At 43.3% G+C, this 26944-nt stretch overlaps 2 long non-coding RNA genes across 2 annotated transcripts in view; one reads left to right on the forward strand and one right to left on the reverse strand.

Moving 5' to 3' along the window:
• The window catches only part of LOC308486125, a 38594-nt gene that overhangs the window by 8086 nt on the left and 3564 nt on the right, over positions 1 to 26944 (reverse strand). Inside the window, exons 2-4 of the long non-coding RNA XR_013990957.1 lie at positions 11468 to 11632; positions 10474 to 10555; positions 99 to 164 (exon numbers count right to left, since the gene is read on the reverse strand). This is a non-coding gene — a long non-coding RNA (uncharacterized lncRNA). The remainder of the gene's footprint in view (positions 1 to 98; positions 165 to 10473; positions 10556 to 11467; positions 11633 to 26944) is intronic.
• Positions 8107 to 9617, forward strand: LOC308486137. Its single transcript, XR_013990961.1, has 2 exons — positions 8107 to 8553; positions 9301 to 9617. It is a non-coding gene; the product is annotated as an uncharacterized lncRNA (long non-coding RNA).

A 26944-nucleotide genomic window follows, 5' to 3' on the forward strand; every position in this document is an offset into this window, starting at 1 on the left:
CATCTGGAGGGCAGTTTGAGGAAGCCTGACTTACATAATATTTGTCTGCCATATCCCCTGTGGTCTTGCACCTAACACATGCATATCTTGTGGCAGACCTTACTGGGATGTCACTCAGGATGCACAGGGCAGGGCTTCAATGTTTTTCACCTTCCGAAGTTGATCTATTAAAAAAGAAGAAAAATCACTTGCAAGAATTGCACTGTGCCATAAATGCATGGTTTGACACTGAAATGGCAGAATGGCTGCTGCAGAAGGGTTTTGTTCTTGCTATTATAATGTTATTTTGTGCTTTTATATTGTATTTTTATGTTGTGAACCATCCCGAGATCTAAAGATGAAGGGCAGTATACAAATTAAACAAACAAATGTGACATCAGCAGCGACCCCCCAAGGTATATATGTGATGTAATGCCTGAACATCTTTTCTTGCGCTGTGGATATAATCTGGAGCCTTCTTCAACAAACATGAGGAGCAGGGGCTACCCTGTGCATAGTTGTGCCTTGAGAAAAACCCTGGATAAAAAAAGGCAGTAGTGTAAACAAGCCCTTCATTAAAATGTTATTTTTAACTGAGGCTGTAGAATGAGTCGAGCTCAATAGTATTAGCATACGGGGAGCCGAATGAATGACCTAGGTTGTGTTTCATAGTTGTAGGCAGGGTGGTGGAGTCAATGGGCAGTTGGAACATCTGAGGAATGGGACGGAGGCTTGGGACATCTTTGCTCTCCCAGGACCTCCTGCATCTGCCGCCTGAGGCTGGGAGAGAGTAGCAGCCACGCAATGAGGAAGTTTTGGCCTGTGTGAGACTAATATCTAGCTGCTTCAACAATCCATTCTAGGCCAGGAGAGGCAGCTGTAGAATGGCCATCATGGTTGGACCATCAAAGAATGGGGGGGTGCTTTTATGCACCCCTTTGCCCTTCTGTAGTGACTACTGCATCATTGTCTATTTTATTGTGTTTAAAATATATTGTAAGCCACCCTGGAAACGTCAGTTAGTAGGCAGGATATAAGTACTCCTAAATAATAAATAAATAAATAAATAAATAAGAACTAAACAAGCCAGAGTCTTGTTGTGGTTTGTTCAGTCATCCCATCCTGAACGCGTGGCTTTATTTTCCTCAAACAAGCCATGAGCAGCAAACCAAGAACAAACTTTGGTTACCACTTGTGGTTTGTTGGGAGGGAAACAAACCACGAACCCTAATTCAGCTGACACAAGAAACCACACTCTGGCTCGTTTCATCCACAGCGCACCAGGAACAGGGGAAGTGCATTGTGAGACCTTTTGAGTAGCGTAGAGTAGACCATCACGCTGCTTGTGTGAATTAAACCATAGTTCGTTTTAAAGAGCGGCTGAATCTGATGGGTGAACGAGGCCAATGCACAGCAATATTATACCAAGTTTGTATACCTCCAAGTACATCTCATGCACATCTCAAAGCTCCCTCCCTCAGAATGTTAATGTACTTGCTTCCTCTCTCAGCATCACGCCCCCAGAATGTTAGCATGTACATCATACCCAAAGGACAGATGGAGAGGAGACGTCACAGATCTATGTATGGGATATATAGGGAATGACCTACAAGAGAGCGAACAGAGGTGAGAAAGACACAAAAATGACTGGGAGGGGGAGGGGGTTAACAGCCAGACTTTGCTTCAGATACTTCACCAAGGAGAAGAGAAGGACAAATTGTTGCTAAGGGAAATGAGACAGATGGTTGGAACAAACAACTTGCTGACTCTTTCAGGCCTTAAAACTCTCCAGATCCTGTTGTGAAGGAAGAGGGGGAAATTAAGCTGCCTGTGCAAACACACACACACACACACACACACACACACACACAGCGCCTTAGGCATGTGTTTCCAACAAATGCACAGGTGTCACCAGCACACTGCCTCTGCTCTGTCCATCACCTCACAACATCTCTCCTATGCCACCCCACCCCCATCTCTCGCTGTCCCTGTTTTCCCCACGATTGCCTCTACCTCCATCTCTTCTGCTTTATTAACCACCTCGGCCAGTTTGTTCCTCTTAGCAATTTGCTAGGAGCGCTGGATGGAGGGAGCCTAGCTAATGCTGTGCCTCTGGAATCGAGAGCGACCAAGTTAATGTCACGTCTCTGGGGTACTCCTGCGGAGTAGCTGCATTAAATGACGGTTCTGGAATGGCGTGCCTCTCTGCGTGTGATTGGGCTCTAGGACATATTGTCTCCTAGAGAGCACAGCACCACGACATTTAATGCCATCTGATCCTTTGGGTTTCTGCCTTTCTCACGACTGTGCCAAGGCCTGCCTGGCTCATGAGCCTCTCTGACTTGGATGAAGCGCCTGTGATTAAGAATCCAGTCAACATGTCCATGTAGCCGTCGCCACAATCCAAATCATAATAAAGACAGGCAGCCATTGGGGGAGGGGGGGAGCTGGGAGGCGGATTGAGGTGAGAACGGAGCCAATAATTTGTCAGCTTTGTTGAAAGCAAGAAAACAAAAACCCGGTACTGGTATGTAAAGCTGGAAAAGAAAACACACTTCCCAAAATATATGCCGTAAGCCTACTGTGGTTGTGGTACTGTTAAACTGCAGTGAATTAGAAATCTAGCCACAATTCTGTATTATAGGTATGGGGAAGCTTGCCTCTGACCCTCGAGATATTGCTGAACTACAACTCCCATCAGCCCTGGCAAGCTTGGTCAGGGTAAGAGAAAGTTGCAGTTCAACAATATGTGGAGGGTCAAAGGTTCTATGCAATTGCTATATAATATATACACATTTTCTTTTCTTTTCTTTTCTTTCTTTTAATTATTTTAGTCTAAATGTTTATAGGCTGACCAGATTCTCAGGACAGCTTACAACAATGTAGTTTTTAAAGCAAATTTAAAAATACATACAACACTATACGACAGCAAGAAAATGTAGCAGCATAAAAGCATGTGGCAAAGGGGAGAAATAAAACTAAAGCTGAATCAGAAGAAAAGTCTCGTGATAATAAAAAAGTCTTCTTCCCCTGTCACCAAAATAGCATCAACTTAGGCACCAGGTAAGCCTCTCCGGGGACAACATTCCATTGCCATGATGCCACCACTGAAAAGGCTCTTTTCCTGTGGAGACTTTGCATTGAAACTGTTACTGTTAGGCTCAATTAACAGCTTCCCTGTAAGTGAAGGGTAGGGCTCCAGTGGTTCTGCACATAAGAAAGACTTGGGTATCAATAACTCTACATCATTTTCCCTGGCTTAATCCTGTTTTAAGTGCAGTTCTTTTTCCTCTGTATATAATTGCTGTAATTGCCACAAGCTTTTCACATTTTCTGTAATTTTGTATGCTGTTTTTAAATTGCCATGTAATTTTCTAGTTTTGTATGTTTATAAATTACTTTTTTAAAAAACCACCACTCTTCCTTTCATTACACTTTGAATAATTCAGCAATGACCAGTACTGGTTAATAGCAGGTCTTACGCCCTTCCCCCATCACTTACGGTCTTTGCACCTTTTTTGCTCTCACAATTTGACTGTAATTGCTCATTTAAAACATGTTCACTTAACTTATTTCCACAAAACGTACTCCCTGAGCCCTCATATCCCAGCCAGATTGCTGAGATCTGGAGGAATGCTGTTAGCTGTCCCTCATGTCACAGAGCCTGGACTGGCCTTCACCAGAAGTCAGCCATTTAGTGTCGCTGGACCCATGCTATGGAATGGTATTCTGTCCTGCTTGAAATTTATTTTCAAAATGTTTTTATATTGCTTTGCACCACCCTGATATTTTGTGAGAGGGTGGTATATACATATGAGTTGTCGGTGTCCGGGGTAGCCCAGCTGTTGCCACCGGTGCCACAGGATCAACCCCACTGCCACTGGATCAAAGCAGGGCCACACTGAGCCACCTGCCCGCCCACACAGGGGGAAGCCCGCCCAGCTGATGGGGTCCTTGGTGGGCGGAGAGGAGCACTGGGTTGGGCCGTGCTGGGGGCACCTGTGGTGGGGGGCTCCTGGTTCACACCCACTAAAAAAATTATGCACCTGGAGCTAAAGACCCCTGGCAAAGCCCACACAATGCCCCTGAATCTAAGAGTAAATAGGATAATGTCACAACACTATGTACCAAATTTGACTCCCTGCAGATGCCACATGAAATCAAAACATGGTGAGAACAATGCTTCCTGAGTAGGTGAACAATTTCACAGCAACCACTGAAAAACTCAGCAAAAGGCCACAATGTGTTTCCATGGTCGTGTGAAAATGTTCACCAGGAACATTATATAAGAGGTTCAGCAATATGTTCATAAAGGTTGATACATTTTACTTTCAATAAAACCAGTATATGGTGAAGCCTGCCTCCAGTGTAATCATAAGAAAAACATAAGACCTTCTGTCTGCTGTTTCTCAGGCTCCAGCCACCTTGCTTCTTGAGCTCAGAGACCCCAGGGCAGAGCTTTCACCCTTCAGGTATGGAACTAAATATGGCCACCCAGAGCCCTTGCCTAGATCCTGACAATATCTAGAGTCACAGAAAGCCACAAAATATCCAGAAAAATAAAAGGATGTTCACAGAACCAGCTTTTTTCCAAGAGTTATCACTAGTTAAGGCATCTTTACAGAAATATCCCCCTGTCCCCCACCATAAAGAAAAAACACTACCGGTAGGCATGCTTGCTTTGATCAAGGATGCATTCATTTCTTGTTTATTTATTTCAATTCTTTATACGGTACCCTGCCTTTCAGGATACAGATTCTTCCAAGCCAATGGAACTACATTTAAAAAACACCCCCCTAAATATAATAAACAATATCAAACTATAAAAAAGGTCATCACGATCCTTCTCCCAGGAGGTTTGATGGTAGATGGACCCGGGAGGTGGTGAAGCAGGCTCCGAAGTGGTTTTTGTGTGTCTCCTTAGAAAGGAGACTTGGTGTGCTACCCTTTGAATTACCGTACTTTCTCCAATTCCTCTGAAGCACAGGTCAAGAACTTGTTAAGGAGAGATGCCCATAAGGAGCACTGAGTCAGCAGCTAGCTTCTTAGGATCTGTTGCTGAAGCTGAGGCAAATGACAAGAGCTCTGTGTCACTGGCATGCCTGTGTGAAGGACACCAACAGCTGGGAGAAGACAGCAACCGTGTATTCCCATTTGGGATGTTCTCCTCTCCGTGGCGTACCTCGCTTCTGAATCTGGGCCTGAATGGAAGCACCCAGCCATGCAAGAAGGATAGAATCAAAGGGATTGTGTTCAGTTATTCTATCGAAGGGTCCATAATTTCAATGATAAGGGAATAATCACAGCAAGGTATTTCTCTGTTGGCTGTGTATACAGTTCTTGTTTCCACTGGTTGAAGTAGGTGCGCAGTTCATACTCTTGGTTTACCAGCAGGGTTAAATATGGCCTCCTCTGTGTTGTGGAAATTCTCGCCAACTATGGAACATGCATGGTGTGGAGCCAAGTGGACAGAAAGAATCTCCACGCTGCTCCCATGGTACTCAAACCCAGAGTTTTCCAATTAAGCTGAATGTTGGGAGATTCAGAGCAGACAGTTGAAGTGCACACAATGCACAGATGAGCTATGGAATTTGCCAATCACAGGATGTGATCTGGATAGCTTTAACAGGGGATTAGACCAGTTCATGGAATGTAAGGATATCCCTGGCTACTAGTCAGGGTGGCAATATATTACCTCCAATATCAAAGTTATGCCTCTGAATATCAGTTGTTGGGGAACACAAGTGGGAGAGTGCTAGGTGCACATGTATCCTGCTTGCAGGCTTCCCACACGCATCTGGCCGGTCATTGTGGGAACAGAACGCTAAACTTGGAGGACTTTTCATCTGATCCAGCAGCGCTTTTCTTTTGTTTGTTTACTACCAATGAGCTTCTGGCCTGTTTTCCTGAAGTTGTGAAAGGTGCCCAAGAATTAACCCTCCACTTGGTATTATGACAAGAAGGATCCTTCCAATAGCCATTTGGGGACAGATTCCAAATTTAGTAACAGGTTCCCAGTTTAGAGACCCAATCACCAGGCGGGGACAAACGTACCCAACAGCAAGGAACAAAATGGTAAAACTTCTGTGTTAGCCTTCTACAACTCCATGCTCTGAGTATTCTTCAGTCTTGTTGGTGTGTGACTTTCCAGCTGGTATTTCAGGAAAAATATTGTTGCATGCCACCCCAATCTCCGAGCGGTGCGAGATTCCAGGGGTTCCAGGCGCTTAGTCAGGGTTTGTGTTTCCTTTTGGAAATGAGGCACAGCGGAGACTGTGGCGCCATTGTGATGGATTATTTACACATGTATACAACCTGATCCTACAATGGAGGGGTTCACAACATTAACACCCTAAAGGAATCTTGCTTCTCCCATAGCTGCAGACTTGGATTCAAACAGAAATCAAACATTGCTCTGACTCTCTCCAGCTTGTTGCCTTACTTCTAGGTCACATTCCTGCCCAAATTCTGCTCCCAACTGGCTTATTCTGTAGAGGGAGGGGGCCGCACCGATTTGCCATCTTGCACCAAACACCTTAATCTCCCATCACCTCACCAGGAAGCTATGTTGGCTATTTCTTGGAATTAAAAGGCTGGATTAGTTTCTAACACTTGCCGGTTCCCCACCCACACCCACCCCCACATTCATAACAATATATTAAAAGGAAATTCTGGCTTTTACAAATATAGTAGGGATTCCCTATATAAATGCCCATGTTATTTCGAAACTGAACAGCCCACAGTGTTGTGAACACCCCAATATAACTTCCTAGATGATTTGTTTCTAGAGCTGACCAAACCTGGCTTGAGTTTAGGGACATAGCCAGCTTTCCTGGGGTGCCGAGAAAGGCAGCCTTGGAAATGGTAGGGTCTGCCGCTGCTGGCACCAAAAAAAGGGGCAAGTGCCATCTCTGTGGGTGACACAGTGAAAGAAAATTGCCTCAACAATGGGCCTCATGTTTTGCCTGTCCAACTCACGCAGCTGTGAAATGTGGTGAATTGTGCCCAAGCTGCTGGAGTACAATATTCTGTGGTTCTGTGAAATTTGTTGCTACCGTTATGGGTCATTCACAACTCATGATTACTGTTATTCAACTGTAATAATTATACGTATGTTAATGGCACAGTATGTTGCTGTATGTTTTAAAAACAGTGGGGTCTACTAGACCCCACACATCATCCTTGTAGTGGCCTTATGTATTTTATATTGTGGGTATTATTGACCCTACTTTGCAGATATGTTAAGGTTTTTTTTTAGTTACATGCAAATGATGTCATGCTTAATATTTTCTCACAGGTGTTTTATTTGTATGGTTTTCTTGGGGTACATTTGAACCTGAAACTGGACTGATATACTCAGTGGAGGATTAATTATTATACTAGCCTCTGTTAACTTATTCCAGGTTCCTTTAGTTGTTGGCCTCTGTGAGGTTAATAATAATAATAATAATAATAATAATAATAATAAATCCCCATTCAACCTAAGGATCCTGGGAGAGTTACAACAACTTAAAATACAATACTAAAAATAGTTTAAAAACTTAGAATTAAAAAAAATGAAATCACATCAGGTGCCAAAGGCCAGGGTATATATAATCAGTCTCCCTGCCAAAGGATTGGAAGGTAATAGCCAATGTAATACCAGTTTGCAAAAGAAAATATCCATGGAGAATAAGACCCAGGAAAAAGCTGGGAATGTCAGACACTTCATTGGAAATGGGAGTGGAAATTGTCATAATATGCATGTTTGAGGTCAGGAATGGAAATCACAGAAGTGAAATATGGGGGGGGGGCTAGACTGCAAACGTTACACACATAGTTATGTTATTTTCTGCATTGTTTTGGACATTTCTCTTCCATCAAAATTAATCACACAATTAATTATGTTAGTTTCAGGCATAGTGGATAGTGAAATGAATAATGTACGTTTCAGTGGAAGATGAATGTCAGTAGAATAGCACTGTTTATGACAAACACAGAATGGGGCAGAAGTCACCAGCTCCTTACATCCCCAGAAATCGCTGCAACACCTTCACGTTCTTGCTTGCTTGGCTACTATTAACAGCCAAAGTCTGGCACTTAGGCTGTTTAAATACATTTTATGCATAACATCTTACAGAAGCCTACATTTATTTTGTTGTTGTTGACTATAATCAGCCAGCGTTTGGTTCTTCCCTGCAGCAGTAGTGGAAGCACAGATCCACATTCAACATAATGAATGTGAATTTCCCCCCACAATGCAGCTCATTCAAACCCACCGAGTGACTAACAATGGGTGCCTGGCAAGGGGCCACTCGGTTGCCAAGGAATCCCGGATGCCTTTGGAACACAAGAGGCTGTTACAAGGAGCTGTGCAGTTCAGCTACAGAACAAGGCCTCTTATTTGAAACTATTTTCAGAGACATACACAGAAAGAGGCACAGAGGAACATGCTTTTCCAAAGACTGTGGCAGTTTGCCAGGCAGGCTACTGTGGCCATTCTCTTCCTCTGAAGCCACAACACTAGAAACTGAGCTCTGCTTCCCCTGTTGGGCTTTACGGATGCCCTGTGCTGGCTCTAAATGAATCAGAAAGGTCATTCTTGTTTACCAAATACCAAATGTCTCATTCTTGTGGGTCTCTTTCATGGGTCTTTGCTGGAGGAGCCTTAACTAGGCATTTCTGTAAACAAGCCTTCAAAGATCAGGTGTATGATGTAAAAACTAGAGCAATGTTGGCTTCATCCTTTAGCAGCAGCTCATTTGTATGGGAGAAACAGTTGACGGAGTGCCCAGTGGATGGTCTCTTCAGAGCTGGCAAAGGCTGATAGCAGCCATAGCTTATCTCGGAAATAAGTAGAAGTGATACCTGAGTGTCATTACCTGGGACCCAGGTGAATGTCATGACCTGAGACCCACTGGGGTCAATACGGCAGGCAGGCATTTCTGAGCATACATTGCTCTCATACATTGCTTTCACAGCTCTAATATTTTTGCTTTGAATCAGTTTCTACTGAACAATAGCTTACAGTCCACTGTCAGCAGCTAGCAGGACACCAAGGAGAGGTTGTGCCGATTAGGAACGCAGGAGATCTGCCAAGTTCCTTCAGGCTAGCTGGAAGGTGAAGTACAGAGTACCCCTATACTGACATGCTCTTCTCACAGAACATGTTTCTGATACACAACTGACCTCAGCCTGCTAAGTGCTAAGCCTGCACAAACAAGTTCCCAGTCACAACCACAATGGCACAATGTATCTGTGCCATTGTCCTGCATAAAAGTATATACCTAGCTAAGCAGAGATTTTTCATGCACCTCAACCTGTCTTTTTGCTAACAAACAGGGCATCGCTTATCAGCTTCACATACTAGAAAGGTGAAGTGGCCTAGAAGAGACCAGAAGCTCCAAACTGACCACTTCATGTAACAGACTACCAAACATGCAACGTTTTTCACGAGACAGAAGAATAGTGAATTTAAAAAATTTGTTTAGAACTATCTGTTGCCATGGTATAGCTAGTAGACAGAAGCGTGCTTTTTTGTATACCAGTAAGGAGTCCACAAGCTGTCTACATGTTCTGTTATCTAGTCATGTTTCTGAAAGGGATCGTTCACGAGCTAACCATGTAAAGAGAATGTTATTAAAGTGTCTTGAAATTTGTATTCGGGGTCCAGAATTTGGAGAATGCCTCTGGATCATTTATTCTTACTGCGGTCTGCACTAAACACATCCAGGGGGTGCATGACCCCTACACATGCCTCCATCAACTAATTTTCTTGTCATTTTTTCATGGTAATATCACAGATTTTATGGTCTGTTGTTTTTTAGTACAGTGGTACCTCGGGTTAAGTACTTAATTCGTTCCGGAGATCCGTTCTTAACCTGAAACTGTTCTTAACCTGAAGCACCACTTTAGCTAATGGGGCCTCCTGCTGCCGCCGCACCGCCGGAGCATGATTTCTGTTCTCATCCTGAAGCAAAGTTCTTAACCTGAAGCACTATTTTTGGGTTAGCGGAGTCTGTAACCTGAAGCGTATGTAACCCGAGGTACCACTGTATACCTAAAATATTTTGCTTATTAGGGGCTACCCCACATTTTGTGTCTTGGCTTTTGAAAAATAGGGGGTCCTCAGTAATTAGCTAATGGGGAACCCCTGCTGCATAGCATTATGCAGCTTCTATGATGCCGCCTCTGTCATCATTACCACTGATTACCTGCATCTTCTGAAAAGACAGCTTCCCTCCCTGCCCCCAGGCTTTCCCTGAATCCTGTCTTCCATATGTTCTAATGCTTTATTGTATTTCTAGTATTTTTATTGATGTTCTCAGTATTTTGCATGGATGGCTTTATGGTATGGTTATGTAATATTTGCCTACACTGCTTAAACATATTTTATATATTGAGCAGTATAAGAAATGGTCTTAGATATGTAAATACAAATAAACAAGAGGCACTCCTTTTAGGGGAGGCGCATTGTTAGGAAGTGATGGAGAAACAAGCACAAATGGTGCTCACCTCAGTTCTGTGAATACCGATCAAGAGTAGGCTTCAGTCTCTGGGGAAGTGAAGCCAGCACCTTCCGCCAGCAGTAAATTGACTTTCAAAAGAAGAAAATAAATATTTTAAAGGCTTGCAGAGCAATCTCTGCATAACAGATCAGTTATACAAAGGCTTTAGCTGTTTCTCACTTGAGCGCAGGAAATAAACCTTAACAGGAAGGTTTTCGCCTTTTTAGAAAAAGGCAGCTGGGAGAGCTGAATCTCCCATTTTTGTGTGCTGATTTTTTAGGGGCTGCCTAATGAATAAAACTGCTCAGAAATTTAAGTTAATGCAAAGGAGTGGTACTAGGATTGCTGACTGGGATGAGGCATTCGCAATGTATTTGACCAGCCTTAAAAGTTGCTTTGGGTTCACCCTTCTAAGTTATTTAAGACTAGGCAGCAATTGGATGACATGTCCAGGCCCAGGACATTTTACTGCCTGAGGCAGAGAAGCAAATAGCACCCACTCCACCCACACGCCACCCCAAGTCCAGGTGCATAGTACCCAAAGCCAGCTACATTATTCTGGCACCTGTAAACAAAAATCCCCAAAAGCACTTCTCCCCAGCAGCAAAAATGCAACAACAATAATATAACTAGCCCACTGATGCCCTTTCATCCAAAACATAGGTGTCCAAGGCAGTTTTAACCTGATACTGCAGCTTCTTCTCCAATTATTTTACACCGGAGGCAGTCTCCATCAGCCCTAGCTATCATGATCAATGGTCATGAATGGCCACAGGTTCTCTATGACTCTGATGTTAGGTATGCATATGGATGTTTTTGGATAAGGTATTAACTTTCAAGGCAGAGAAACTATTTGACAGGGCACACACAGACACAGAACAAAACAAAACATGAGCAAAGCCAAGTGTCTCCCCTCCCCGCTTGATTACGAAATGCCCATAAGTAAGATTCTGGCAAAAGCTACAATAAGCATACTTCTTCTCAGCATCCCTTGGGCTTACCTTTTAGTACTTACTTGGGAATGGAGCGCAAAGGTCCTCTTTCCTCTGTGTTGCAGAATCTTTTATATTGTTTTCCTGGTCACTATAAGTCCTGCTTCCACCAAGGGGTCCCTTTTCTGGGCTGTTTGTGCAAGATGAGTCTCCAGCCTCCATGAGGAACTACAGCTGGAAATGCATGATTTAAATATTGAGGAAGATTCATCACAAGTATTTTGCAGGAAGTCCAGAAGAGGAACTGCTAGCCATATGGAACTTGACACAATCTTCCAGATGTTAATATGATTATTTATTATTTAGAGGGCTGCCAGACAAGGTCTGTGAAAATTCCCCCTTTTGAAGCTGCATGGTTGCCTAGTTACATACTTTTTAAAAACTCATTGTCTCAAACACTTGTTTTATAATTGGCTTTATTTTGGCTTTTCTATTGTTAGCAATATTGTCAGCTGTAGTGGTGCATTTTGTAACTTTATAAAAACAAATGACCTTGTTGATAACTTGACCTTTTTACATGATGTGGGGCATTCACCAGGTACATTTTTTGCTGCTATTGTTTTCACAGTTTATAATGCTTTGTGTGATCTACAGAGCAATCCTCAGTGCGCACATGTGTTGTGATGATGATGTGGTAGATCTACCAGCACGTTCCAAATACTGCCAACTCATGCCAGCCAGGATCTTTTTCACTATGCCAGCTGAGTGAGCAAGGATTGGGGCACTTGGAAGATCTGTGGGGCTTTGGATCCAACAGATCCAATGCAGTTAGCACCCTGCCCCCAAACACCTCATTTGGGGGCTGACTGCTCCTGCTGATGTGAATGTCTCCTCTCTGAGTGCCATCTCTGACACTGTGGAGCCCAGGGAGCCATGGGTTATGGTGGAAGCTGGATGAAGGCTAAAGCCCAATTGGTGCAAGTCTTATTCTGGCTAGTGCACATAGCCATACCATAACCTACCATGTGGCAGTGTGGGTTGCAAAAAGGGCAAATTTCATAGCTTGCATTGCATTCTCTAGCAACCAGCAGGCAGAGCTATTTATTAAGGTCCAGAGGCTGTTGACGTCCATTGTGGGAGAGGGACTTCTGGAGCATTTGAGGACCCACAGTGATCAACTGGCTGCACATTTTGAAGATAAAAGTCTCTCAACATCAACGTGATAACATTGTAGTTCCAGCCAAAATATCCAGTGCTGGTCTGTGATGTGTTATGGGATTTTTATTTTTATTTTCAGTTTAAGCAGCCTGATGATGTGGACACAGTGCTTGCAGCTATATGCCTGACCACAAGCCCTCTGTACTCCTGACCCTCTTGGCTTAGTAAATCTAGGTTTTCCTGGTTGGTCCCAGAGTGTGATGAACACTTTATTGAGTGTCATTTTGAAAATGGTGATGATATGGCCACTCCTAAAGAAACCAGCCTTAGACCCTTTTGTGTGGACTAACTGCTGACCAGGCACAAATACTCCATCCTAAGTAAGGTGGTTAAGAGGGTCGTGAAGGGGCAGCTGCAGGCATTCATGGCTATCACAGATTATCTAATTTCAATCTGGGTTCAGGTCTGGCCATGGGACAGAGCTGGCCCTGGTTGCCCTGATGAATTATCTTTACCAAAAGTGTATGAGCCTCAATCTCTATGTGGCTTTCACCACATGCTTTGTATCCTCCTGGACCAGCTCCAAGGAATAGGAATTAGGGGCCCTGTGCTACAGTGGTTCTAATCCTACTTACATGACTAGGCCCAAAGAATAGCATTGGGAGAGTACTACTATTCAGCCTCCCCAATGCTTTGGCATATCTATATGAAACTTTTGGAAGAGGTCATTGGGAAATCTGGGGCATGGCCCATCCCTATAGAAGGAAGAAGCCACCGCCAAAGAAGATAAAGAAGATTGGTAGAATAATCCAGTGAACTATGCAGGGCACATTAGACAATTTGAAACCCAAAAAGACGTTGGCTTTTTTCCTTTCTTTTTTCTTTTATATAAGGGGAATGTTTAAAGCATAATCTTGTGAGCTTTGTGTATAGGCTTTTACATTAGTTGAACTTTTAAAAGTCACTTGTAATAGTAATAATAATAATAATAATAATAATAATAATAATAAATTTTATTTATATCCCACCCTCCCCAGCCGAAGCTGGGCTCAGGGCGGCTAACAACAATCAAAATAATCCAGCATTCTAAAAACATTCATTATAAAATTAATTAAAATCAAATTGATGGCAACCATTAAGCAAAATTCTGTGCAGATTGCCAGAGGAGGGGGTCAGGCTGTGCCCTGACCAAAGGCCTGGTGGAACAGCTCTGTCTTGCAGGCCCTGCGGAAAGATGTCAGGTCCCGCAGGGCCCTAGTCTCTTGTGACAGAGCATTCCACCAGATTGGAGCCACGGCCGAGAAAGCCCTGGCTCTAGTTGAGGCCAGCCTAACCTCTCTGTGGCCTGGGATCTTCAGGATGTTTTTATTTGCAGACCGTAAATTTCTCTGTGGGACATACCAGGAGAGGCGGTCCCGTAGGTACGAGGGTCCTAGGCCGTATAGGGCTAAGATGAATAAGATGAATAAGGTTTAAAAATTACATTGTTAAGAATATTAGATTTAAAGGACGTGCATGAATAAGAGTAAAATAATGGAACCAGGAGGGGGAGTGGAGGGAAGTCAATTAAGATTTAGTAAACACACACATACACACAAATACTTTGGGATTATACAAATAAATAACAAATGAAATGAAATCTTATTTTACCATTTATTCCTAGAAGATACTGAAGGTTTAATATTGAAACCCTTATCTATGTGAACAGGGGCAGTCCTAAACTCTCTGTTGTGTATAGTGTTAGGAAAAAGGAAGTGCATGTATGTTTCAAGTCAATTTCACATACCGGTATGTGCCAAATTAGGTGGTCTTGGGTTAGCTTTACTCTCTCTCTCAACCACCTTCTGTCTCTTAAACTCTCTAAATTTGCAATACAGACCACAATTTGCAACACTTACACAGCTGATGCAAGAATTACCCCAATATATTATATGTAAAGTGCTGCAAATAACCCCCCCAAAAAAAATCCTGTACAAATGCTGTGTTGTTATCAATTTGTCACGCATATGAAGATCAGCTCATCTGACTACTAACACAGCATCATCTTAAAGGAAACAAATATGGAAATAGGACTGATTATGCATACCTAATAAATGAGGCCTTGTTTGACATGAAGCTCCCAGAATTCCTCTCAGTGCTGGCTGGTCATTTTCACAGCGGAATGTGAGGCAGTCACAAGACTGCAATGTTGCTTGTCAATTGAATGGAGTCATGGCCATTTTCGCCAGCAACACAATAATTTTTTTGCATACTTCATAGCAAATGAAAATGCTATATTGACTAGAACCGTTATTTGATTTCTTAATTATTAGCTGGTTGGAAAGTTATAATAAAGGTACAGTAACTTATAAAATGTTCTGTTCTTGCAAATTTTCTGCAGTTTCGGTTCTTGAACCTATACAGTGGTACCTCGGGTTAAGTACTTAATTCGTTCCGGAGGTCCGTTCTTAACCTGAAACTGTTCTTAACCTGAAGCACCACTTTAGCTAATGGGGCCTACCGCTGCCACCACGCCGTCGGAGCACGATTTCTGTTCTCATCCTGAAGCAAAGTTCTTAACCTGAGGTACTATTTCTGGCTTAGCGGAGTCTGTAACCTGAAGCGTATGTAACCTGAAGCGTATGTAACCCGAGGTACCACTGTAATGGGTCTTGAATTGATGGTGTCAGGTGCAGCTATTCTGCTTGCACATCACCACATAGCTCTGATGAAGGGAGGAAACTGGAGGAAGAACAGCCTAATCAACAGAGGGAACCTCCTTCCTTTAGAAAGCTACAGCAAACCAGATGATACTGACTCCTAAAAAGGATTTCAGAACAGGCTAGCTTGATAGTCTAAGCAACTAGAAGACCAGCTCTTAAATTTCACAGGAGCAGGTGCTGATACCCCTTTCCCCCTTTTGCATATGTCTGACATTGGTTGTGGCTTTTATTCCTGTTTCACGAATATTATGCCATCCTTGTATTTAAGCACTAGCCTGGTAACCATAGGCGACAAGAAATTGCATGCAAGGAAGTGAAGGGGCTGGAAGAAGTAGGAGAAATCATTCTGTTTCTCCTCTGGGCCCAGCACAGAACCAAGTGGGACCCCCTACTTTGTACCCAGTTTAATAATAATAATAATAATAATAATAATAATATATTTATTATTTATACCCCGCCCATCTGGCTGGGTTTCCCCAGCCACTCTGGGTGGCTTCCAACAAACCATTAAAAATACAATAAAACATCAGACATTAAAAACTTCCCAAAACAGGGCTGCCTTCAGACGTCTTCTAAAAGTCAGATAATTGTTTATTTCCTTGACACCTGATGGGAGGGCGTTCCACAGGGTGGGTGCCACTACTGAGCAGGCCCCCTGCCTACTTCCCTGTAACTTCGCTTCTCACAGTGAGGGAACCACCAGAAGGCCCTCAGAGCTGGACCTCCTCAGTGTCCGGGCTGAATGGTGGGGATGGAAACACTCCTTCAGGTATAGAAATACAGTGGATTACTGCAGGAGGGGAGGAACACGCTATCATTCCTCTGCCAGTCCCCAGCAGGCTAGTAAGTTTTGTGGCCTTATTTACAAGGCTGTGTGTATCATACTATGTAACAGCATAATACAGAGACTATGGTATAATTTTGTGGGGTACTCAGCCATCAACTGGACCTATGGTGGGAGTCCTTTTTCTGTGCATTGACATAGTAGTTACAACCCAGCCACCCCCTGCTTCCCAAGCTTCTTTGCACTCTTGGTCCAATTTGAATTGTTCCTCATACTGAGACAGGAAAATACATTCAAAAACAAAATGGATACACACACACACACAAAAAACCTTTAAAACAAATTTTAAAATATGGCTGAGAAAAAGAACAACAAATTGGAGAGCTTTGTGAAATGTCTCCCCTCCTGCCAAACGAAGTGTCACCCTCTATAAGAAATCACCTGTATTTTTATTTTGCCTTTTATATTCCCTCCTCCGCTTTCTACCTTTTGCTTTGAAATGCTCCTTTCCCCTTTAACATCACATTAATAACACCCACAAGTGACGGCGCCAAAACACAATGCATGCAGCCCAATTCTGTGCATTACAGGTAAATCCTATTGAGTTCAATGGAGCTTACTCCCAAGTAAGCATGCTGAAGTATTGCAGCCTATAAGGCATTCTGGGTGTCACTGCTGAAAATGCCACCTTCACCTGGTTTCTGTGCTAAGAGGCAAGGCTGTATTTGCAATATGTCCTGACAACACGTTGACATCCATTTGAAGGGCAGCACAAGCACGAGGCTTGCTCTCTGATCGTTCCCGGGAGCATTCTTTAGCCTGCACTGACCTTCACTTAAGGAGGAGCCGGCTTGCCAGTCATCCTCCTTCAAGTCACGTCTAAAGCTGTCGTGAGCAGGGAGTGGGAGGGGCACGAACCCTCCAGGCTTCCTTAGGACAACCCAGCTAGCTCACACTGATGTGTGCCTATTGCATTATTCAGTGGAAACTGGAGCTGAAGCAAAATCACATTGAAATAGTTCTTGCCTGGCCACTGGGGCCACATTACCAGTGACACTGACTGACTCACTCTCTGAGACACTCCAACTGCCAGTTTTACTTCAGATCATATCTGCCAGTAATTTGATCATGTCCTCTGTACGCGTGCACATGCACACACGCAAACACACCCCAACTCTGTGGTTACTTTCCCCATCAGTCTTCTTCATCTTCCTAGCTAGAAAGCTCAGGAGCCCCATGTCAGCTTATTTCTGGCAGAAGAAATCACATTTTTCTTCTTACCAGACACCAGCAGGTGGCAGAGACATTGGCTGGTGGCACAAAATGATTTCAAGGGAAGGGTACGGAACAGGAAGGCCACAAAGGGTTTTTTTGTGTGTGAAAATACATAATCCTCCAGCTCTAATAATTAGGTTCCCTGTAGCTATGTGGCTGATGAGACGCTTTCTTTGTAGGATTTACAGCAGTGATGGGGAACCTACAGTCCACAGGTCTAATTAAGCCCGCAAAGCCTCAGAGGTTAGTTCACCAGTCCATTTTGGGCAAACCTGTACATGCCCTCAATATTTTTGAAGTTGTAAAGTAAAGGTGGGGAACCTGAAGGCAGGCACTGTCTTATTATTAATCTTTCGAGTCCCTCTCTGGGAGTCTTTTCAGGAAAAAGAAATGCTCTAAATAATGAATAAATAGGTATTTGGGTAACAGATGATACAATTAACACCAATGCTAGATCAGCTGTTGGCTTTTTGTGGCCTAATAATGTTGGCTTGTTTACACTAGTGCTTTACTTTACTTTTCATCCACAGTTCATGAGGATATTTTCCTCAAATTACCCAATAGAGACTGGAACCTCTGCCTGTCCGACAAAGAACTGAAGTTGTGCATTTATGGTGGTCAATCAGTGGGGAAAGAATGGCAGGCTTGATGTTGTTGTTGCTGCTTTGAAAAGTCTCTCAGCCTCACTCACCTCACAGAGTGTTTGTTGTGGGGGAGGAAGGGAAAGGAGAATGTTAGCCGCTTTGAGACTCCTTCGGGCAGTGATAAAGCGGGATATCAAATCCAAACTCCTCCTCTTCTTCTTCTTCTTCTTCTTCTTCTTCTATTTAAATATTTCTAGTATACCTCAATTTTCATTGAGAGCTGAAGGTGAAGCGGGGAGGGTGTGTGTGTTGCATTTTATTGAAAATGAGAAATTCGCATTTCCACTTTAAAGGAGAGCCAAAGCCACATACAAAACATTTTATGCTTTCTCTACTTTTTGATTCAAAGAAATGAAAGTGTGAACATATTCACATTTTGTCAGAAGCTTCCAGTTTGGTCAATCTTGTAGAGCAGCATAATCATCATCATCATCATCTTACCCAAGCTACTTTGACTGATGTTATCTTATGAAGCTTTTGACTTGAACTTTTGTTTTTCCCTCCCTGCGATGCTTCATAGTAATCCCAAGAGGAAGATTCAGTAGGCTTTTGATGCTTTCCCTTGCCTCCTTTAATAAGGAGTCTTACTAACGGTACAATCCTAACCCCATTTACCTGGGAGCAAACCCCATTGACTTGCTTCTGAATAGACAGGCTTGCCCTGTAATATATCTCTAGGTGGGAGATTTCTCTTGCAGTCAGCTGCCTGCCACCAATCTTAATCTGTTTCTCTGCTGTTGCTGCCCCCTTGTGACTTCTGCTGGGGTTTACAGCCCAGTAGAAGCCCTTTATATAACTTGTGCTTAAACTGCCATCTCCCCGCCTTCTTCCCATGTTCATAATACAAATGGAATTCAAAACTGGCTCTGTTTTAATCTGCTGCCATGCAGTAACAATGTCCACAGTGTTTAAAGGTGTTCTTAATCATCCATTGTGAAATGACACCAGGTCCAGATCTCTCAAAGCAATCACTGTAGAGGTATAATCCTCCTTATCTCAGTAAATCAACCTTCAGACTTCTGGAGGGTGGTTACATTCAGTGGCTAAGATCCAGGCAAGAGAAATTCACCCATGAGGGCAGCCCCACTGTGGGTGAGCAGCACAGCCTCTTGACTATTCTGCCTGCGAAGCCATGCTGGAGGAGGCACAAGTCACACATCCTGAAGGAGAAGCTTCTGGCTGCCTTTCCCCCTTTCTTGTTTATATCTCCTTATCTCTCTTCCTACATACTTAGGCTGTGTATACACACCACCTAGTTAAAGCACACCCCACCCCCCAAAAATAAATAAAAAAATCCTAGGAACGGTAGTTTACCCATTCACATAGCTACAATTCCCAGCACCCATAACAAACTGCAGTTCTCAGGATTCTTTGGGTGTGTGCGCTTTAAATGCATGGTGCATATGCAGCCTAATTTTCCTTAGGAGTTGGGAAAGGGCAGAGCAGGGCAAATGAAATGCCTAAAAGCGCAGTCCTACACAGGTCTACAAAAAGTACATTTTGTTGAATTCAAAGGAACTCGCTTCCTGCTAAGTGGGTATACAGTTGCAGCCTAAAAGAGACAAACAATGGAAGGAGAGTCTCTCCTTCACTCTAGGTATGATTTATTTGGCATCGTCTCCTGGTAGGTGGGGTAGCCCTCATTTTGCAGAGATTTTACTGAGTGGGGATCCATGTCGCCCATGAAATATCCCAGTGCTCACCAGTGCACACGTGTGTGTGTGTGTGTGTGTGTGTGTGTGTACACGCACACACCCACCACAGACCACCAGCTGCTTTTACCATTTCTGCATTTCTCCTCTGCTTTTAAAAAGTATTAGTCCAAACAGTCCTCTTTGAAATTTAACTGGAGACAAGATGCTTTAGGTCAGGACAAAAGAAGACTGCAAATGGGACAGTGTTCTATAAAAAGAAACTTGCTGCTGCTGCTTTTAAGATTTGGTATTGATTTTTCCTTGTGTGTGCTATATCTGTTGTTACGCACAGAGCAAAGCAGGACAGGGAGATGTCTTCAGCGCTCTTCCTTGAGACGCTGCCTGCACTGCAGTTCATTAAGCCAGATAAAGATGACAGATTTGTTAGATTTGGAAGGATATGATAATAGATTCGGTTGGCACGCATATTTATGGTACAAAAAGAAACGAGTGCATAAAGATTTTGAAAATCATATTATTAGAGGATCTCTGATCGAGGTATGGGGTAGGTATAAAAACCTACTGGAACCAAAAAGCCCACATTGGCTATCACCATTAGAGGTGATGAGTGTTAAAAAGATCAATATGACTAGGAGGTGGATAACATATGGGAGTTTAATCGAGAAAGAAGGAAGTAAGTGGAAAATGAAACCATATGAAGAAGTGAAAGAACATGTAAATGATTGGCTGCATTACTTTCAGATTAATGAAATGTTTAGAAAAGAGGTTGCAGAAAGAGGCTATTTTGAAAAAGAATCTAGGTTTTAACGAGAAGTATTGAATAATGAAGTTAAAAATTTATCTATGATGTATAAATAATTATTAGAATCGCATTTGAAGGATGAAGAGGTTAAATCAGTTATGATTCAATGGGCCAAAGATTTTGGACATAACATTCAATTTGATGATTGGATAAAATTTTGGAAGGAAGGGATGAGATTTACAGCATGCACCACAATTAAAGAAAATATTATGAAAATGATATATCGATGGTATATAACACCAGCCAAATTAAGTAAGATGTATAAGGTGAGTAATAAATGTTGGAAATGTAAGGAGAAAGAAGGGACATTTTATCATATGAGGTGGGAATGTAAAAAAATGAAGTGCTTCTGGGAAATGATATATAATGAGATAAAGAAAATATTGAAATATACATTTCTTAAAAAACCAGAAGCATTCCTATTAGGAATTTTAGGTGGTGAGATAAAAAGGAAGGATCAGAAAGTATTTTTGTATGCAGTAACAGCAGCTAGAACTCTGGTGGCCCAGAAATGGAAACAAGAAGAAATGCCCATGATTGAAGAATGGAGAACGAAATTACTGGATTATGCAGAACTGGACAGATTAACAGGGAGGATTTGCAACCGACGGGACCAAAGATTCACTGAGGACTGGAATAAATTTACAGAATATATTAAAAATATTTGTGATAATGATATAACGTTTGTAAGTTTCCAAGAAGCTCTGTAAGAAGGTTTGGTAGAAATATTGTTTAAATAATATGGTAAGATAAGATATACATAGTGAAATATAAATGAAGAAATGTGAAGATATGTAATAACTACGGAAAATTATCAGACATGTTGATGGAAGTCTAAAAGAAAAAAGATGTGTGATGAATTCTTAATGTTTAATTGTGTTATAAATTTGTTTTTATTGGAAAATTAATAAAAATTATATACCAAAAAAAAAAACAACTGCTATTAAACATGTGAAATTAAAAAAATAAATAAAGATGACTGGATGTGCCAACTCAGGCAGGAATTGGGTAATATTGCCCACAATTTCCTGCCTCACAGGGTAATAGTGCCTTGGGCCTGCTAATTCCCTCAACTGACACATTCAGACATCTTCATCTGGTTTATCTGACACATTTAGATACTATAGGATATAAATTAAACTTGTTCTGCAGTGTACTTGACACTCTTTTAAGCAAGAGTGATCAGTAGAGCGGCCTCCATTTGTTCTCAAAACTTGGTTCTGGCAGGAAACGCTACATTATCTCTAGCAGAGGAAATGGGAATCTCAGGCCCAGGGAGACAAATGGGGCCAGATTCTCAGGACACTCCCCTCGAAACACTTCCATTTTGGAACATGCTCAGGTGCTACTTGCTTTCACCCTTTAGAGCGCAATCCTACTGCTGTGTTGGTGGAGGAGTTAGGATGGCACGATGTTGCTTCTCTGCCAGCCCCCACCAATTGAAAGGACCATTACTGGAGGGAGTGGGCTCTACTATGGAAGAGGCCCCAGCTGCACCCAGGCAGGTTGGCAACTACTATTAGAAGTTCTTCTGCCAGCAGTAGGAAGCAGGAAGTCCCCAAATGGGATGGGGTGGGGTATTCATTCCTTGAGCCCCTTAGATATGCCAGCCTGGAACTGGTGTAGCAAAGAGTGGGCTGCCTCCCCTTATTTTGCCCTGGCTGGTGAGAGAAGACAGGGCTTGGGAAGTAGTGGCAGATGCACCACTCTGCTCTTTCTTGGTTAGGATTCCCCTGTTAGTTGCTCAAGGAACTTTCCGCTGCTGACACATCTTCAGGATGCTTTATAGCCAAAGATGCTATAATCAATGGAAGTGTTCGTTGCTGCTTCTGCCACCTGTTTCCTCCCAGCTGCCTCTTTCCCTTGCAGCTCTATGTCAGTCTGGTTGGCTTGTAAACAAAAACTCACAGAACAACAGCCAATCGGAGGATGACATATCATGACAAACGGGTGGGAACAGAAGGGGCTCCTGCAGACTGCAACATGCCACTGGTGCAATAAAACTTCATTAGTGGTAGATTTACATTGGGGCATCTGCACATCATTCTGCTTTATTAGTTGTTCTGCGCTACTTCCCCAGCTTTGATGCACTGTTGCTGTCTGGAGGAGCAACCTTGAGCTATAGCGCAACAAAAGCAGGACATACCCTTTATTCCTTGAGCATATAAGACATAGCATGTGTGACACAAACTGTAGTCTTCTTTTCAGGATGTTCCTGCTCTATTCATAGGCAATTTCTTGCTTTCTGACAGTGGCACAGAAATGGGTGAATCTGTTCATTTCAGTTTCTCTCAATTTCTCATTTTCCCAATCTTAAATTTGGTTCTCCACATTCCACATCAGTTTGATGATGATGATTTTTAAAGTCCTCATGCAAATTCACCAGCATTTGGGGTGAATTTCTCTTAATATACATATATTTGTATGCAACTTTGCCTAACATACACATTTTTGCAAGCAATTTTCCAGAACGTACAATTAATTTTCGGGTATATTATTGTTACCAACATATGCATTTCTAAGGCACATTTTACGCTAGTAAATGGACACATTGCTTGGTTGGAAAGGTGCACTGCAAAATTCAGAGAAATGCAAATTTTGAAGGACAGTTGCATATTGTTTCAGAAAGCATGTATTGAATAAGTTCACCTTCAAATGCAAACTGAGCCAAACTTCTCCCCTAATCCTAGGCACAGGCAATATTTGGATAGTTTTGATCAGGGAGCGAGGTGCAATATGTGTGGATTGTGTTAGTTGGCGGCAAAGGGACATGTAAGCACGTGCAGTACACCAGATGAACCGAGAATTTTCTGTGGGCTTTGCCTCCTGACCCACCAGGCTCTCCCAAGCCCTGCCTCCTGACCTGCCAGGCTCGTCCACTTGACCAACCTGGCTCCACTGTGGAACTCGCTTGACAACGTGGATGGAACTTGTAGTATCTCACTGCCTTCGTCTGCTCTCCCATCACCAAGGAATGGGAATAAAATTGTGCAAATGGGTGAGTGATGCAGCTGGGCACCTGGTCGTGCTCTGACTCTTGCGGTTTGATCTTCCCCTAGATTCTCTCAAAGGAGCAACTGGGTATCACTGAGCAGGAAAGAGACAAGCCATAATGGAGAAGGCCCTATCCCTGAATGAAGGTCACCCAGCAAGCTACAGAGCCACAGCCACCTGCATGTCCTTGCACAACAGAGTGCTTGATTTTCCTGGCACGTCGGAGCAAAGTTCTGAAATGTAACTGAGCTCAGCCCTGGCGGCACTAATTGTTCAACTTTCAGATTTTGGAGTTTTTTAATCAGTTTGTGCCAACGGGAACAAAATTGCTGCTACCAGCAGAAGTGGTTTTTGTACGCACAGTTCCAGCCTCTCCCCCCCCCCCTTGCCGCCCAACTGCGACTGAAAATCATACTCCATGCATTGACTTAATGTCTCCCTGCAAGCAGCCAGAAACCTTAGCCTTGTGACGCAATTCACGTGGGGTTATTTTGGGGCAGAGATGGAAGCTGTTTATAGAGATGCCTGCAGCCATAACTCAATTGCAGCTCGCAGATCTGTTGGTCTCTCTGCACCACCTATCAGATTACACATGGCAGGGCAATTGGGGTTGCAAGAGCCAGCACTGGCGTGACGGTCTCTCTGTCTCTCTCAGATATTATCTCTACCAGCTGGTTTGGTAGTTATATTCTCAAAAATGGAGCCAGACTCTTCACACAGTGGCAACATGCTGTGCAGTGCCAACAAGAAAAGGGATCTGTCCCCCTTGCATCCACTGGGTTCACCCACTCGAGACAGGTAGCTCTATGCCTCTAAAAATGATATTTGCCAACTAAAATGGAGGTTTCTGTAGCAAAATGCTAATCAGCTTGTAACAGACTTGATGGAACACACTTTTTATTTTTATTTATTTAAAATACACACGCACGCGCACACACACACACACACACACATATATATATGTACACACACATTTATACACACACACACACCCTGCTCTTTTGACTTCACCTTTGAACTTCCTTTTTACCAATCTTCTTGTTTGGGGGGAAGCTTCCTCTTCTGAAATCCAATGTGACCATGTTGGATTTTCTTGGCAAGCGGCTGTCTACATGTATTTTTAATTTAATAGCACCGTGGTCATTTCACCCAGTTGATTCAACAACCCTTGCATCTCGCACGAGGTCCTGGATGCCACTTGAGGTTAAATCCAGGGAGGCTGTTCCATTTGGCTGTTCTAGAGCACAGTATTGGAGGACATCTAGGAAATTTACCTCTTTGTCATAAGCGATGCACATATGTCACCAGTCCATGTCAGGGTAATTGAAGTCCCCATTACTGCAACATTTTCTCTTTGGGATGCTACTTTGATTCCACTCTTCCTCTGAACATCTGAAGCATCATTATCTGAAGAAAGATGGATCTAGACTCTAAATACATTTCTGTTTTGACCACAAAGACCATCAACATCACAGACAGAGCAAGCAACAGTCCATCTCCACAAAGAGGCTAGCTTTTACTTGTCTCAGATTCACATAAAAATGTTAGACTTCACCTGTAATCTTTGCATTTTGGAACCATCCCACCAAGTGACCAAATATGCCTTCGCTAAGAAATCTGCAGTAATCTCTGCACATGCTCTGAAATCCAGGACTCTGTTCAAGCAGGTAGCATGCTGCTAGTTAAGTTAGGCAGACTTTAAAATTTTCATTTGCAAGTATGTGTGTGTGATAGTTGCCTTTTCTATTTTTCCTCTTTTTCTCCCTTTTACCAAACAAAGTTCTTCTTCTTTAATACTTGGGATATTTGCCTTCGTGGGTTTAAAACAAAATTTCTCACTAATATCTTTCCCGTGTTCTAAGCATGCACACAGAACTTGCCCCTTTATGTTCTGAGGATGTGTTTAAAGTTTCCGTAGGGTTTTATGTTTATGCCATGGGCTTTGGTGAAATAAATCAAAAGCATCTTTTTAATATTTTCCTAGAGCTGGGCTGGAGGGAAGGGTCCACTTCAGTAGGGCTTAGAAATACCCCATGCAGCTGGGAATTTTTTCCCCCCCAGGTAGGTGAGAGTGCATTGTGATTCTTTCTTAGGAAACATTTGCAAAAATAGAAGAGGTTTGCCAGTAGGGAAAGTCTCCTCCCTTTCCCCCGCTGATCCGTCACAATGTAATTGGGCAATCTGGGCATTGAAGGAAGTTGTCCTCATTCTTTCATGCTCCATGTGTCTCATGTCATATGGGATTATCTCACACACTGTACAACAATAAGGAGACCAGATTTATAGCATACCTTCCCCTTTTGCTTTCACAGGGTACATCCAGGACAACTGATCCCTCACATCAGACTCCTTTCCTGAAGCCAAGGGCAGAGTGGGAAGTGCAGGCAGACAGAAGCACCCATTATGGAAATGGGCCGTGCCAGGGGTGTCTCTTGATGTCAGATGCTATGGGACTCAACAGAGGGTAATCAAATCAAACGCTGAATATCTGCTCTCATTAATCAGATGGATTAAAAAAATGCAGACTTGGGGGCAAAAGCATGAATATGGAGATGAATCAGCATAAAAGAAGAGGCTGCTCCAGGAGCTCTTCCTCAGGTCACCAGGAGAGCAGGGAGCAAGGAAGGGCTCTGTGCGGAATGAGCAAGGAGGCTGAAATCATGCCTTGGGCACTGCTAGAGCCTGTGGGGACCAGGGCTGCTTGTCACGCTAAGGATGCATCTGAGGGGTGAAACAGTCAAACTGGCCTTGATCCTCAGGGTTGCAAATAGCCCATTCCCCCCCCCCCAGCCTTCGCAACCTAATTCTCAAATTAATTATGTGAAATTGGCAGATCTGGTTCAGGCTGGCATCTACCAAGAACCAGGGACAGTGAAAGGAAGGGGAAGGCTATCTTACTGAGGGGCTACTGACGACAGCAGGGCTTCGAAACACCATTTTCTGAAGGCAACCGCTCATTAGGACCAGGGTGGGAGGCTATTTTCATCCCAAGAGCACAAGCCCTTCTGGGCAACCTCTTGGGGGCTGCATGCTAGAGGTGGACAGTTGGAGCAGTGAATATGCACATTCATTGGAGCAATAATATGAATATTACCTTTGTGGAGTAGGCTAGTTTCTGTACACACTCACCCACACCGCTCTCTAGCATCCACCCAAGAGGCATTATTGGAGTTCAAGGACACATTCTAGCCAAGCAAACTCAACAAGGGTGTAAAGCACAGCTGAGCAGGGGGGAGGAGAGTTATATGGAGCTACAAAAACTTGGACGGACACATCTGGCCCCCAAGCCTGAGGTGCCCCCCACTCTACTTTAGGATGTGGGATTGACCGCTCTCCCATCAACCGGAGGGTGCCCTTTGCGTGGCTGTGCGCAGCACCCCATCCCTGAGAGCCCCCCGCCTGATCTCCCCCCCCCCCGCTGCCAGAACTGGGAGGTGGAGTTCTTTGTGTAGTTAAAAGGGGCAGAGCCTACCTGAGAGCGCACAGTTGGCTCCAGAGCTTCACCCTCCCTACCCTCCCTTTGTTTAATGCT

Source organism: Podarcis pityusensis, assembly GCF_964106645.2.
Source record: "Podarcis pityusensis genome assembly, chromosome: 1".
In the NCBI taxonomy this organism is placed as follows: Eukaryota; Metazoa; Chordata; class Lepidosauria; order Squamata; family Lacertidae; genus Podarcis; species Podarcis pityusensis.